The sequence below is a fragment of the Oncorhynchus mykiss genome, chromosome 18 (assembly GCF_057628025.1).
Source record: "Oncorhynchus mykiss isolate SJ-2025 chromosome 18, ASM5762802v1, whole genome shotgun sequence".
NCBI lineage: Eukaryota > Metazoa > Chordata > Actinopteri > Salmoniformes > Salmonidae > Oncorhynchus > Oncorhynchus mykiss.
In genome coordinates this window covers 30,923,991-30,940,239 of record NC_143039.1, presented here as the reverse complement: position 1 = coordinate 30,940,239, position 16,249 = coordinate 30,923,991, and the positions used below count along the sequence as shown (strand labels likewise).

The 16,249-nt window shown below is 41.9% G+C and overlaps 1 long non-coding RNA gene across 1 annotated transcript; it reads left to right on the top strand.

The window, feature by feature from the left end:
• The first annotated feature begins 738 nt into the window (after nt 1-738).
• On the top strand, nt 739-14,896 carry LOC149975468 (uncharacterized). The gene is made up of 3 exons (XR_016488373.1): nt 739-958; nt 13,604-13,664; nt 13,762-14,896. It is a non-coding gene; the product is annotated as an uncharacterized LOC149975468 (long non-coding RNA).
• The last annotated feature ends 1,353 nt before the right edge of the window (nt 14,897-16,249 follow it).

Here is a 16,249-nt window from a genome sequence, read left to right as displayed (position 1 = left end):
TAGAAAGGAGTGTCGCTGTACATTTCTGAAATGGAATTGCATTGTTAGGTGAAGCAATTATGCAGTCGCGCGTGCACGAGCGTGTGCACATACATTATATACAAATATTTGTTTATGCAAAAACTCACTGCAGAGAACACCAGAAGAAGAACTATCACTGTATTATCACATTGAATTATTGTAATGTTTTTTTTTTAATGTCAATTAATCCCATAAGGGATGGGTTGCCAAATGGCGATTTGTCATTCCTTCATGCATTCCTTCATTATAATCCATTCATTCAGAAATGCAACTCATACACACACACATTGCCCTCTATACACAGTGCTGTCTGTCTTGTATGCTGCTGACGCACAAACATCACAGCAAGTCATGGTTTACTTACTAGGCAACACTCAAATTGATTCAATCCTCTTTGCTAACAGAAGACGAGGATGTCAAACAGAACGACTCCTTCCCTCAAACATGTAAGCCTATCTTCCCAACACACACATGATGACGGCAAAGTCTAATCCTTTGTCTTTCGCCTCTGCAGCATAGATTTACAAACTGGAGATCAACAAAGAAAATTGGCTGCGGATGATTTTCCTTCCTGTTTTAATGTGATGTTTATTCCACCATACAAGCTGTACAGTGCAGTACGCGCAGATATGCAGGGACAGATTGCAGTTAGTCCCTGTCTCTGTGACAAGACAGGAAGTGACAGCTGGTGGGATTGTGAAAGAGGAGAGGAGGTTCAGTAGGAATGAACTGAGTCAGGTTGTGTGACTGGCCGAGCATCTGGAATAAACAGGAAGCGTTCAAATTGCAGTAGGAGACAAAAAAAGTCAACTTGGCTGCCCTGAGACGTTAGCTCAGTCACGAACCCTCTGGGTGTGTTGATCCTCACAAAATGGACTATGGCCTTATTACTATATCTCAATGGGTTTGTTAACCTACAGTGGAAGGGCAGAGTGAAGTAAGTTCTACTTTACAATAACTTACTGTATGCTCTGATAGTCACCTGTATTCTGCCATAGATAAGAGCTATACAGAGTCTGAATGTACAGAGCAAGCTGGATGAGGAAGGGTTTAAGGGACTGGTAAATATGTAGTCTCGGATGTCCCAGACCTCGGAGCATTGTGAGCTAGGCAATGGCCAGAACAATGGAATATTGAGGGAGGCAACCTGTCTGTCTCTAGAGAGACTAGTAAATATGTGTAAAAGGAGTGAACGAATGCTCCAATGGAGACACAGTAGGAGCTGATTTCCTGCCAAACACCTGCCATCTTGTTTGGAGGACAGAGATATTCATTACTCAATATTGAACCAACGTCTTCTCTGTAGGAGAACAGACCAGCCTGGCAAGCGTATATAGGGAAACAACCTGTTTGTGTCTCCACATCCTTCTCTTTGTACTTCAGAGTGGTGATGATGGGAGAATGTAAATGGATTGATTACAGTCTGCCTCTTGGTCATAATAAGGATATTTATGAGAGATGGAAGACAAAACTCACATCAAAAAGCTTTCACGCCGAGTACCCAGGTAGGAATAGACAACTGTGGTAAACATTCCACGTGTTTTCCTGTGATTCCTCTGCATGTCCAGGGGGTGAAGATCAACATGGGGATAATAGATCTGATTAGATGGCTTTGATGTGACCTCCAGGAAGTAGAGTGGATATTCCCAGAATCTCAGGCAGGCGGGGGGGGGGGGGGGGGGGGGGAAGAGTGGATAAAGGAAAGGGGTTGGTGATAGGGTTACATGCAGAGTACTCTACAGTCTGTCTGTGTTGCAGATTGATATCATAGTTTGGATTCCATGAACAAAAGGAAGTTAGGGGAATTCTTGTGGTGTGTACTACATGTAGTTTAACTAGTAATTGAAGTACATTTTAAAGTAGCTTGATGGTAGTTGAACTAAAGTCTCGGTAGTGTTTTAGTAGTTAACTTTGTTTTGCCATGTAGCGGTGTAGCTAATTAATGGAACAACACACAACTTTTTTTTGCTAAAATATACATTTTTTAAATTATTAAGCTGGCAAGAATTTCCTTTCTTTTTCAGGAGCAGACCCACCTAATTCTCAATTGAAATATAGTTTTTGTGTCTAACAGGCTACATTACACATTCTGACTGCAGAGCGATCTGTTTTCTTGCAATTTGTAGTCTATGAAGTTTCAGATTTCGATATAAAAAAAATCACAAAGTAGTTTTGTATATTCTTCTCAAGGGTAGCTTTGGTGTAGCTTAACTTCTTCCAGTGTGAAGTCATTGGTAGCTTGATAAACTATGTTTTCAGAGACGGTTCCCCAACACTGTTTCTAGGCTAGAACCTATTAACTGCTTATTATCGGAAATTGACAACAGGCTCCTCCTTCTCCTCCAAGCTCACTCACTAGAGATCTGAAGAAATGGTGATTGTGTAATAACACAGGACTGAGGGCCTTCTCGGAGTATGTAAGTGGCCAAGAAGCCCTGCTGTGTCTTGCAACCGGCTGGTGTCAGAGTGCCAGACGGACTGATAGTAGCTGCCAACCTCAAATGAATGCAATATATCGACCGTCAGAGACTGAGATTATAAACGGCTTCTATTGATTTACAGTCTGAGTCAGAGATCACGTCTGTGTGTCTCTGTGGTTTTGAGAGACAGAAGGGGAGACGAGAGACAGGAAGAGAGTGAGAGATGCTTCATCTGTGTCTCGGTATTGGAACCGGAGAGATGGAGAAAGCGACTTCTAATGTCTCTCTCAGTATTGGGAGGGGGTAGAAGGCGAGAGAGAGAGAGAGAGACAGTATCGAGTGACACACAGATCCCTCTATAAACACTTTCTCTCTCTGTCAGCCAGGCCTCGGCGGGGGTGTTTGGCACTGAAGGTCAGACACCATGCCAGTTGTATAGCTTCAGACAGAAGAGTAGCCACTCAGAACCATAGAAAAAAAAAACTCAAATTTCTCCCTCAAAAGGATAGGTTTCCTTAGTTTCACAGCAAAGTAATTGGGAGATTGTGATTTAATATCTCCGCTCTGTTGAGCGAACAGCTTGAGTTGAGATAAGCTGGTGGATGAACATGAAAATAACATGAAAGCGTGACATAGGACAGTCAGAAACACACTCTCCAGAATAGACTACCATCTTAGATATTAAGAAATATGTATCTAAACAAATGGACTTTATGTTCAAGTGGACCATCTCCCAGCACCACAACCATACCCAGGAAGGATGGTAGTAGCCTATCCACCAAAGTTGGGGTCAATTCCATTCCCTGTCGGGTGGAACATGGAACTCTTCAATTAGAGAATAATCTAATTCTGACTGAATTAACTTCAGACTGACAGAGTTGACACTCACTCTGTCGTTCATTTCAAACACACGTGGGTAAAGGATTCCATAGGAATTTTGGAGAAAAGAGACATCCTTTATATATACAGTATATATACACTGCCGGTCCAACGTTCTAGAACACCTACTCATTAAAGGGGTTTTCTTTATTATCACAATTTGTAGAATAATAGTGAGGACATCAAAACTATGAAATAACACGTATGGAATCATGTAGTAACCAAAAAAAGAGTTAAACAAATTGTATATTTGAGATTCTTCAAAGCAGCCACCTTTTGCCTTGATGACAGCTTTGCACACTCTTGGCATTCTCTCAACCAGCATCATGGAATGCAATTAACAAGTGTGCCTTCTTAAAAATTAACTTATGGAATATATTTCCTTCTTAATGCATTTGAGCCAATCAGTTGGGGGGGGGGGGGGGTATACAGAAGATAGGCCAAATCCATATTATGGCAAGAACAGCTCAAATAAGCAAAGATAATCCATCATGACTTTAAGACATGAAGGTTAGTCAATATGGAAAATGTAAAGAAATTTGAAAGTTTGAAAGTGCAGTCGCAAAAACCATCAAGCGCTATGATGAAACTGGCTCTCATGAGGACCGCCACAGGAATGGAAGACCCAGAGTTACCTCTGCTGCAGAGGATAAGTTCATTAGAGTTACCAGCCTCAGAAATGCAGCCCAAATAAATGCTTCACAGAGTTCAAGTAACAGACACATCTCAACATCAACAGTTCAGAGGAGACTGTGTGAATCAGGCCTTCATTGTCAAATTGCTGCAAAGAAGCCACAAGAGACTTGCTTGGGCCAAGAAACATGAGCAATGGACATTAGACCGGTGGAAATTTGTGGAACTCCGCAACGAACTCCGCAACGTAAAGCATGGAGGAGGAGGTGTTATGGTGTGGGGGTATAATTTATTTAGATTTGTTTAACCCTTTTTTTGGGGGGTTACTACATGATTCCATATGTGTTATTTCATAATTTTGATGTCTTCTCTATTATTCTACAATGTAGAAAATAGTAAAAATAAAGAAAAGCACTTGAATGAGTAGTTGTTCTAAAATGTTTGACCGGTAGTGTATGTACACTGTATATACAGTATATAAATAATCCACTTAACGAAAAGATGGCAGCTAGTGTAATACACATCGTCATGAAAGGCCCACAAAACTGCCAGACGAAGAAGGATAAGGCACAATCAGAGTATTGTACATTTGCATTGCATTCATTTAGCACTCTAAGCCACAGTCCAGGAACAAGTCTAGGACCAAAAGGCTCCTCCACAGCTTCTACCCCCAAGCCATAAAACTGCTGAACAATTAATAAAATCGCCACCTTTACATTGATACATGTACACTTCGCCCCCCACCTACATGTACAGATTATCCACTAACCACTAACCTGCACCCCCGCACACTGACTCGGCACCGGTGCCCCCTGTATATAACCTCGTTATTCTTATTGTGTTATTTTTTATTATTACTTTTTATTTTAGTCTACTTGGTAAATATTTTCTTAACTCTTCTTGAACTGCACTGTTGGTTAAGGGCTTGTTAGTAAGCACTTCACGATAAAGTCTACACTTGTTGTATTCGGCGCATGTGACGAATAAAGTTTCATTTGATTAAAAGACGTGAACAACAGCACAGACAGAAACGAGCATCCGAAGGAAACGGCTTCGAGGTACTGTAGCAAGTGGGAGAAAACAATTACCGTGCTGAAAATAGAATCAAATCAAGTCCAGAATTCAATCTCCACAACACAAACCTCAAGGTGCCTTAAAAGTTGGTAATACAATATATTGTGTTCCTATATGAGATAGTAATACACTCTTAGCTCAGTGATCCACTCTCCTGTTTCACATACTGTAGCACTACGACATGGCTTCAACAATTTGGAACTGTAATGTCCTTGAACATTCTATATAATGGAAAGCATCCATTCTCTGCTACCTCTCTCCTCACGTCTGCTCGCCCCCCCTCTGAATTCAAAGCACTGTGCCTTCCAATTCCCTCACTCTCTCCACCACGGGAACTAAATCACTCCATTTCATCTGCAAATTGAGCATTGACCTCTTAAAGAGGTGCGAATGATGTATTGGTTTTCTCCACGCACTGCATATAGATATCCCCCTCCCCCTCCTCTCCTCTGAGTCTATCTATAGGACGTTGAAGGACGTGGAAGAATCGTGTGATCAAGGTAGTGGAAGGGTTAAACAGAGGTAGAGAGAGAGAGAGAGAGAGAGAGAGAGAGAGAGAGAGGAATGCGAGGAAGAATCTCGCTATGTTGTTAACCCTTTCACTTCATGTTGGTTTCTCAGGCTACTCTATGTGGTGGGATTGAGATACAGATGATATTTCTATACTTCAATAAACCATGGTAGACAATTGTAGAGCCAAGCACAAAATATGCAGATATGGTGTTATCCTGAGTGCAACATGTTTACTGTGACAATACTTCAATTTGGAAGCTGCATGTTTGTAATATGTCTGAAACTTTGGCAAGCTGAGTTGTTGATTAACCCAGTGAACGGTTACAGGATAGACCCCAGAGAGGCTGGTTAGGGTCGAGACTAGGAGCTCTGACTGTGGGAACAGATGAGGAGGATGACTTCATCACATGTGCTCTCTCTTCCTGGAGCCAGACTTTCCAGTGGGGGACAGGGAATAGCCAGGTTATAGTGTGTCAGCTCACTCACTCACTCACTCACTCACTCACTCAGAGATCAGCACTCAGCTAGTGGCTGAAACACAGGAGCAGTAACTAAAGTTAAAATCTGCCTCTCTGAGATTGACTGTACTCTGCAGTCAGGATGCTCCTGTCCTAGACACGTGTTTGCTCATAACGAGGGTTGATTCAGCAGGAACGTGTTTGGCAGAATGATCATCTGTGTCTGGAACACAGAGAACTCTTAGTGCCCATCTATTAGGGGTACTTGAGTCACGCAGCATTACCATAATTACACCAAACATCACCCCGCTATCTCTGTTCTGTACATCGTAATGTGGTGACACATACTAGTAGATGCTGAGTGGCCAGGCTTCTCCACCAGGACTCAATTGTCTCAAGGGTGCTTCGACTTAACATGTGTGTTTTGTATGAAAGGCACTTTCAGTACATTCATATGACTATCTGAACATGTACATGTTGCCCCATTGTAAATATTTTGGAATCCAAACGCAGAAATGTCAAATTATATTTTACTTGACGTTGTCACACTAACACTGATTGCACCTTTAGACGACAAAAAAACAGCCGTTTCCAACTTTTTGTTAACCAATCATGTCACTGGCGTAATTCCCTGCCTAAGCTGTAATAGCTTTGTCTGTTGAATTGACATCCGCAGCATTTATCTTTATCCATTGAATTCTTCGCAGTGAATCTATCACCGGGGCTTTGTGCATTCTGCCATATAAATCCTGCCCTACTTTTGTGGATCAGATTTAGACAGAGACAGTACATGCTGAGTTGCATGAAAGTGCTTTAACTCGTTTCACCACTGACAAAGGCTGTGAGAAATATGGACTCACTCCAAGCATTGGGCCTGCCTCCATCCTCTCCAACATAACCATTATTTGACGCAGTCCCTTTTTCTCTCGCTCTCTCTATAAGCCCTGTATAATTCCACACACATTGTGAAAGGCAACATCGGCTGTGGTTGGAGTCTAACGCTCGAACCATTTATTGACTTGTCACACTATCAATAGTCTATCCTATTTTCGTGCAACAACACATTTGTGTAGCTTTTCAGACTGTTATTGAGATGAAAGCTGATGATGATGACGATTATTGTGTGTGTGTGTGTGTGTGTGTGTGTAATAAGGTGGCTTTAGAATCTCTCTCAAAACCACTGAAAGCTCCACAACCACAGTAGACGCCACTGGAGAGCACATTAGGCACACCCCATTAGGCCTGTGGTTTGATCACGAAACACGCTCGTCTTCTAATGCAATCAGGTGATATGACCGCAATGATCTCTCACCCTTTTAAAAGGCACAGATCCTCGGCTTACACCGTGTACCAGTCGACACACAGGGTACTGTAACAGAGACAAGTCAATAAGTAGCCTATAATCGGGGGTTTCACCCCAGTGTAATACACGCTGCCTGATAATAGTTGAGGGATCGCGAGGCAAGTTAAAACTCAAAATATTTTTTACTTTGAAAAAAAAATCAAAAAAGTGCAATCTTCTTGTGTGTAGACTACACATTGACATTGTAATAGACAGAAAACATCCTTCAGTTATTTTGAAAAATATTGTGGTGCTTCAGGCCTGAAGGTCCTGGCAGATAGAGGAAGGAAGTGTTTTGTTGAAAGGAGCTGCAGCCACACGGTCAGATAACCACTAACAGGGAGAGGCTAGGTGGGATTACTGGAGACGACAGTGAGTAGGGGCATAATTTGGTTTTCGGTCCATGCAGGGTAACTGCTGGGAGTTCCATGACAAGAAGTAATTGGAGACACACACATACAGTTAATGAGAAGTAACTCGAGATCCCTACTGATAGATTAGATTCTGACTCTGTTATTTTAAAAGAGATAGTTATAGGCTAAGTCTGAGTTCATACCTGCTTTGACATGGTAGTGGCTGGTGGTTATGTTTTTATTTATGACTGGCCAACTAGATCAGACTTCAGGACTAGAGCTTCTTAAAGGAGCCTTGTGGCTTGGACCAATTCTATAACTCAGTTTACAGATTGACTGGTGGTGGTTAGCAAACCTGATCCAGAAGCCCGCAGGCAGGTTTTAATTGCTGTGGTGATGGGTCACACTCAAGACTGTATGGGAGTCAGGCTGTTTGCATGCAATAGTACTTGCGTGTTACAACAGAAAGGCATCTTACCTGCCATACACCCTAATCAGAATGCACAACCACTCATAACATCTCTGGAAATTATGACACTGCTTTTTTCTCACTCTGAGACAGACTCACTCTGAGTACCCACATGAAAGAATACTACAGTTTACTATAGAATATTACAGAACTTACTATAGAATTCTATAGTAAACTGTAGTATACTATACTACACACTGTGTTATCCCTCAATCATGTGTAGTACTTACTATAGAATGTTGTAGCATACTGTAGAATACTATAGTGAAAACACCGTAGCAAATACTACAATGTCTGCAAAAACACTACAGTCTGCAAAAACACTACACTTTTTTAACAACAGAAAATACTACAGTATTGAATTTGCATTTTCCCTGCTCATTCCTCTCCTCATGTCGCAATTTGTGCATACCGTAAGTGAGAAATCTACATGCCAAGTGAAGACCATATATTGTCTTCACTACATGTTATAGAAAAGAGCAGAATCTCTGAACTCTGTTCAGACCCCAGCCCGTCCTTCCTTCTTTCCTACCTACAGGTTATGAAAAATTAGATATTTTAAGATTTCTCGAGTAGGTTTCCTGAAGGAGAAAGCCTCCACTTCTATTTTTTTATTTTTTTATTGAACATTTATTTAAGTAGGGAAGTTAAAAAGGGAAACCCAGACGCAAACTACCCAGTGACGCGAGCCTAACAGACGAGCTAAATGCCATTTATGCTCACTTCGAGGAAAGCATTACTGAAGCATGCACGAGAGAACCAGCTGTTCTGGATTACTGTGTGATAACGCTCTCGGTAGACGATGTGAACAAAACCTTTAAACAGGTCAACATTCACAAAGCCGCTGGGCCAAACGGATTACCAGGACGTGTACTCAAAGCATGCGTGGACCAACTGTCAAGTGTCTTCACTGACATTTTCAACCTCTCCCTGACCGAGTCTGTAATAACTATGTTATGTTTCAAGCAGACCACCTGCCTAAAGGATTACCGCCCCGTGGCACTCACGTCGGTAGCCATGAAGTGCTTTGAAAGGCTGGTCATGGCTCACATCAACAGCGTCCTCCCGGATACCCTAGATACACTCCAATTCGCATACCACCCCAACAGATCCACAGATGACGCAATCTCAGTCGAACTCCACACTGCCCTTTCTCACCTGGACAAAAGGAACACCTATGTGAGAATGCTATTCATTGACTACAGCTCAGCATTCAACACCATAGTGCCCACGAAGCTCATGAGGACTCTGGGACTAAACACCTCCCTCTGCAACTGGATCACCTAAATTAGAGACTGTTTTTTCTGCTATCGCCCGGCAAGCGGTGCCGGAGCGCCAAGTCTAAGACCAAAAGGCTCTTCAACAGCTTCTACCCCCAAGACACTTGGGGGTACTCACTTCACCCCCACCTACATATACAGATTACGTCAACTAGCCGGTACCCCCGCACACTTACTCAGTACCGGTGCCCCCTGTACATAGCCTCGTTATTGTTATTGTGTTTTTGGGGTCAAGTTTAAGGAGCTCCTTTAGCACCTCGGACTCAGTGACTGCCTGCAGGGAGAAACTTTGTAGCGGGGCAGAGGAAAAAGAGGGAGACGCATCGGGGATAGTCGCATTAGAAGGGGTGGAAGATGAGGAAATGTTGGACAGGCAAGGAGGCAATGGCTGAGTCAAATAGGAATCCTGACTTAATGAAGTGGTGATTAAAGAGCTCAGTCATGTGCTTCTTGTCAGTAACAACCACATCATCAACATTAAGGGACATGGCCAGCTGTGAGAAGGAGGGTTTATTCTCCAGATCTTTAACCATTTTCCAGAACTTCTTGGGGTTAGACCCACAGAGAGAGAACTGCTCCTTAAAGTGACTAACTTTGGCCTTCCGGATAGCCTGAGTGCACTTATTTCTCATTTGTCTGAATGATAGCCAGTCAGCCTGAGTATGTGTGTGCCGAGCCTTTCGCCAAATGCAATTCTTGAGGTGGAGTAACTCTGCAAGATCACGGTCAAACCAGAGGCTGAACCTGTTTTTAATTCAAATTTTGTTTATGGGGGTGTGTTTGTTAGCAATACCACTGAAAATCTCAAAAAAGAAGATCCAAGCATCTTCGACAGAGGGGATCAAGCTGATTCTATATCATTTTACAGAGGCCAGTTCATGAAGGACAGCTTGCTCATTAAAGTTTTTTAGCAAGCGTCTATGACAAACCAAGACAGATCATTTCACTGAGCAGCCATTACGAACACAGGCTGTAAAACAGTGATCACTATGGTCATTACAGAAAACACCAGACTGATACCTATCAGGATTATTTTTGAGGATAACAGAGGAGAGTAGCCTTTTCTGGGTGTTTTGAGTCATACCTTGTGGGATTTGTAATAATCTGAGAAAGATTTAGGGAGTCCCATTGCTTTAGGACTTAAGTCAGGTGGTTTAGAATGTCCCAGTTTAAGTCACCAAGCAGGACAAATTCAGACTTAGTGTAAGGGGCCAGGAGAGAGCTTAGGGCAGGTAGGGTACAGGCCTGTGCTGATGGAGGATGATAGCACCCAGCAACAGTCAACAAAGAGCTATTTAAAAGTTGAATGCTTAAAACCAGCAAATCAAATTGTTCAGAGACAGACTTGGTGGAGACAACCGTGCATGAAGGTGATCCTTGGTAAAAAGATTGCCACTCCATCACCTTTGGAAGATCTGTCTTGCCGATAAAGGTTATAACCAGAAAGGTTAACATCAGTATTCAAAACACTCTTCCTTTACTACGTCTCAGTAATGACCAACACATCTGGATTGGAGCTGTGAACCCACACTTTCAATTGATCCATTTTAGGTGATAAGCTTCTAGTGTTAATTATGTATAGCTTTCCTGGAACTAGGTTAGTGGTAATCAGATGAATGGCATCTTGGCTGTTTTCTGAAAGTCATTTGGTGGAAAAATAAATCTGAGCTCAAATTACATCTCAGGCCAGCCAGGGAACCATGGAGCATTTTCTCCCATCATGCTTAGAAATCAATGTACTTTCTCCTCAGGTTCTTTAGAAAGTGAGTGGCTAACGAGGATGAGGACAGAATCCATTGTGAACACAATACAGAGAGGCCTGTACAAGATTACAAAATCTGCACCACACTGGAGAAAGGAATAATGGTGTGACAGCGGCAATGATTTTTCCTGTCATGTTCAAAATGTCCTTGTCCTCAAATTACATTTTTTTTTCTAAAGTGAAGCTACACTCTGCTTAAAAAACATGGACCGTGATTCTCTTCAGTGTCCCTTCATATGTGAAGACATAACGGTAATTTCCAGAAGCCATTCAGAGATAGGTGTTTCATGCCTTATTAACTTCGAGCCAGATGTGCCCTTGCCAGGCATATAGACTCTCTAGTTCTCCTTCCTGTCTTCCTACTTCTATATCAACAGCCCAGGGAGGGAGAGATGCTGCTTCCATTACTCTAGTTTCCCAACTAGCAGCCTGCAGTCTGAGTGGCCCATCCCCATAATAGCCTATATGTAGCTTGGTCAACCCTGATGAAAAAAAAAAAAACAGCATAAACCAGCCTTCATTTTTGTTTTCAATGGTGACCAGTCTTTGCTGTATTTTTGCTGGTGACCAACATAAATTGGTTACCCAAAAAACCAGCATCAAGTCACCTTATGCTGACTTCCAAAGTGATATCTAATTTCCATTGGAATCCAGCCTGAGTGGCAATGTCCAACAATTGGAATGTTATCTTCACCCACAATCTGCATTCAGAATGACTGCCAGTGTAAAATAGATGAATGAGACTAGCTAAGCCATCTAAACTGGAAGAACCAATAAGTGCAATACGTCCAACTAAACGATTGGATTAGTTTAGTCAAATGTATTTCATCTTTGTGTAGCATTAGATAAATTAATTGATTCATGAATCAATCAATGTACACGCAAAAACACAGATGTTGAAACAAACAATTCTAAATAATCAAACTGCGATAGACCATGCTGGGAAATATGATAATGATGGGTGTGGTTTTGCAGAACAGCTTGACCAGGGATGCACGACTCCAGTCCTCAGGGGACCGGAGTGGTGTCACACCTTTCCCCATCCCTAGCAAACACAGCTGATTAAACTCATTTCATTCTAAACTGAAGATCATGATTAGTTCATTATTGGAACAAGGTGGATTAGTTGGGGCAAAAGTGTGACACCAATCAGGCCCCTGAGGACTGGAGTTTCACATCCCTGAGCTAGAGCATGCTGGACCAGCATACACAAAACAAACAAAAAAGGGGTTCTTTGTCAGGGAAAGTCAAGGAAACAACTACAAGTTACTGTTTTTTTTTTTAGCTGAAATAAGGTCTTATTGCTGTAAGATGACAGTATGCTGCTGAATGCTGATTACTAGTCTATACCTCACTTGGGATTTGAACCCAAAACCGCCTGCATACGAATGAAAATAATTTCCTGCTACACCACCAAATCTGTGGCATGACAGAGATTGATCACAGATTTAATGGCAAAAATAAATTTATGCTCTCTGCTAAAAGTTGGCCTGAATCAATTAAATAATTTTCTGATTATCTGACAACACCAACATAAAAAATAGCAGTGCTCGGGGACATTTGATGCAAAGTGTGCATAGATGCTTTGGGGATTTGAACTTGCAAGCTTTTGGGTGGAATGACATAAATGTGTTAGCAGTGTCACCAGGTACTTTCAAAATTAGGGTACAGTTAGGGTACAGTGTTGTTCCCTGTGGTTCAAAAAGGTCAAAGGTACACATACGGTAGGAACACATAGGAATTCATGGAACTGGTCAGTTCCTTTTAGGGTACATGTGTGGATAATCTAGTGTAATGGTACATTTTTTTCTACCCAATACTTTTAATAAAAGGTACAATCATCTGCTTTGAAATTTAGGTGGGGGCAATGAACCAGTGGGGCTCATTATCATATTTGGGGGTGTAATCTAATATATGTGTATATGTGCCAACTGTCAGTGGAAGTGTTGTACCAGTTTAAGTGGTTGATGGTTGTTGTCAGAAGTTAAGCACCTCTTTTAACACTGTCAGTTCTGCAATTGTTGTAAAAGCATATGATATTTAAGAGCGTCCTTTGCATTTCACCGTAACCTAATGGGAGTGTGTTGCCTGGAAATTGCTCTAATGTTGTATTACTACATGGCAACCAGCTGACAGTAAGTTATTGAAAATTAAACAGGAATTTCCCAGTGACCAACAGCCATTAAGTTACTGGAAAATGCACAGTAGACGGTAACTTACCGTCAAATTACAGATAATCTTTAACAGTGTGTGCCTAAAGCATATCTGAAATATCCTAACCTAACCTGGTATTGGTTCTATCTGGAACCAGAGGGTTCTTCAAAAGGTTTCCCTTACAGGGACAAATGACAGAATGCCTATTGGTTCTAAACTTTTATTTTTTTTTATCATACCCACAGATCCAGTGGCATACATTCAGGTTGCTAGCAACCGAGAGGTTGTGAATTAAATGTCCAAGTGGTGAGAATTTTTATGTGATTGTTCAAAAGACCAACTGGTTGAAAAAATATCAGAATTGGGCTGCCTGCATAATCACAGTGGCTCCCTCTCTCTCCAGAAGAAACAGAGCTAGACCAGTGGCTCCCTCTCTCTCCAGAAGAAACAGAGCTAGACCAGTGGCTCCCTCTCTCTCCAGAAGAAACAGAGCTAGACCAGTGGCTCCCTCTCTCTCCAGAAGAAACAGAGCTAGACCAGTGGCTCGCTCTCAGTCTCCAGAAGAAACAGAGCTAGACCAGTGGCATCCCTCTCTCTCCAGAAGAAAGAGCTAGACCAGTGGCTCCCGCTCTCTCCAGAAAAAACAGAGCTAGACCAGTGGCATCCCTCTCTCTCCAGAAGAAACAGAGCTAGACCAGTGGCATCCCAGGGGATGTACCCGCCCTTACACTCCACTTGAGAGAACCCTCCACTAACGGAGAGCTGTCAGACAGGAAGTGCTATTTCACTTTGGTTGCATACTAAAAGTCACCCTATTCCCTACACAGTGCACTACCTTTGATTAGGGGCTAGAGGGCTCTGGTCAAAACTAGTGCACTATGTAAGGAGTGGGTTTCCATTTGGAACTTACCTGTCTGCCTCTGTCAATGGCAGCTCTTTCAATGCAGTGTTAACACACTTTTCCAAACCTCCTGCTTTCATTAATGCTGTCCTCTGTCTCCACTGACACAGTCCGACAGCTGGGTGAGCAAAGTTAGTTTAATAGAGAAGTGCTTTGTGTCAGGACGCACACTCTGGAATGGCTTGGGTGCCTAGGGAAAGACTTACTCCATTATAAGTACATTAGAAGAATCATGAAGTAAGTTTTCCATACACAAAGGGATGTGTGTGACTGTTGTGTGAAGAAGTGTACTAGCAGTGGTGAAAAAAATACTTTAAAGTACTATTAAAGTTGTTTTTTGGGGGTATCTGCACTTAACTTTATTTTTGACTACTTTACTTCACTCCATCCCTAAAGAAAATGATGCCATTTTTACTCCATACATTTTCCCTGACACCCACAAATAATTGTTACATTTTGAATGCTTAGCAGGACAGGAAATGGTCCAATTCACGCACTTATCAAGAAAAGAACATCACTTGTCATTCCTACTGCCTCTGATCTGGCAGACTCACTAAACAACACATGTTCATTTGTAAATGATGTCTGAGTGTTGGTGTGCCTCTGGCTATCCGTAAATAAAAAAAACAAGAAAATAGTGCCGTCTGGTTTTCTTAATATAAGGAATTTGAAATCATTTATACTTTTACTTTTGTACTTAAATGTAATTGCTAAAAAATAATTACTTTTGATACTTAAGTATATTTAAAACCAAATACTTTTAGACTTTTACTCAAGTAGCATTTTACTAGGTGACTTTCACTTTTACTTGAATGATTTTCTATGAAGGTATCTTTACTTTTACTCCAGTATGACAATTGGGCAATTTCTTTACCACTGTTTTTGGCTTGTCACCAAAAACACTCAAACTTTTACAGATGCACAATCGAGAGTATCCTGTCGGGCTGTATCACCGCCTGGTACGGCAATTGCTCTGCCCACAACCGTAAGCCTCTCCAGAGGGTAGTGAGGTCTGCACAACGCATCACCGGGGGCAAACTACCTGCCCTCCAAGACACCTACACCATCCGATGTCACAGGAAGGCCAAAAAGATCATCAAGGACGACAACAACCCGAGCCACTGCCTGTTCACCTCGCTATCATCCAGAAGGCGAGGTCAGTACAGGTGCATCAAAGCTGGGACCGAGAGACTGAAACAGCTTCTATCTCAAGGCCATCAGACTGTTAAACAGCCGTCACTAACATTGAGTGGCTGCGGCCAACATACAGACTCAATCTCTAGCCACTTTAATAATTCATAATTGGATGTAATAAATGTATCACTAGTCACTTAAACAATGCAACTTTATATAATGTACTCTATACCATCTACTGCATCTTTCCAATGCAGTTCAGCCATCGCTCATCCACATATTTATATGTACATATTCTTAATCATTCCTTTACACTTGTGTGTATAAGGTTGTTGTTGTGAAATTGTTAGATTACTTGTTAGATATTACTGCACGGTCGGAACTAGAAGCACAAGCATTTCGCAACACTCGCATTAACATCTGCTAACCATGTGTATGTGACCAATAAAATTTGATTTGTGTACTAGTTTCATATCCACACTGTATGTGCTGTCTTCTACCATTGCGGCTCCAAGTGGCAAGGAGAGGTAAGTGCCACGAGTTACAGAGCGCAAGAGAGAGAGCGATAATAAACTTTTGTTTGTCTACTTCACTTGCTTTGGCAACGTTAACATATATTTCCCATGCCAATAAAGACATTGAATTGAGAGAGAGATAGAGAGAGATTGAAGGTTGGGAAGGAATAGGTTGAGATGGATCATGGTGGCACAGGGCAACTTAAAGCTGGAATCAGTAATGGTAAAACTGTTACGTCAGTTCGCGATATTACAACAAAAACATTACTCCAAACAGCGAACGCCCCTCCCCCCCTCGGAAATCATTGCACATAATTACATGCGCATTAATACAGTACAGT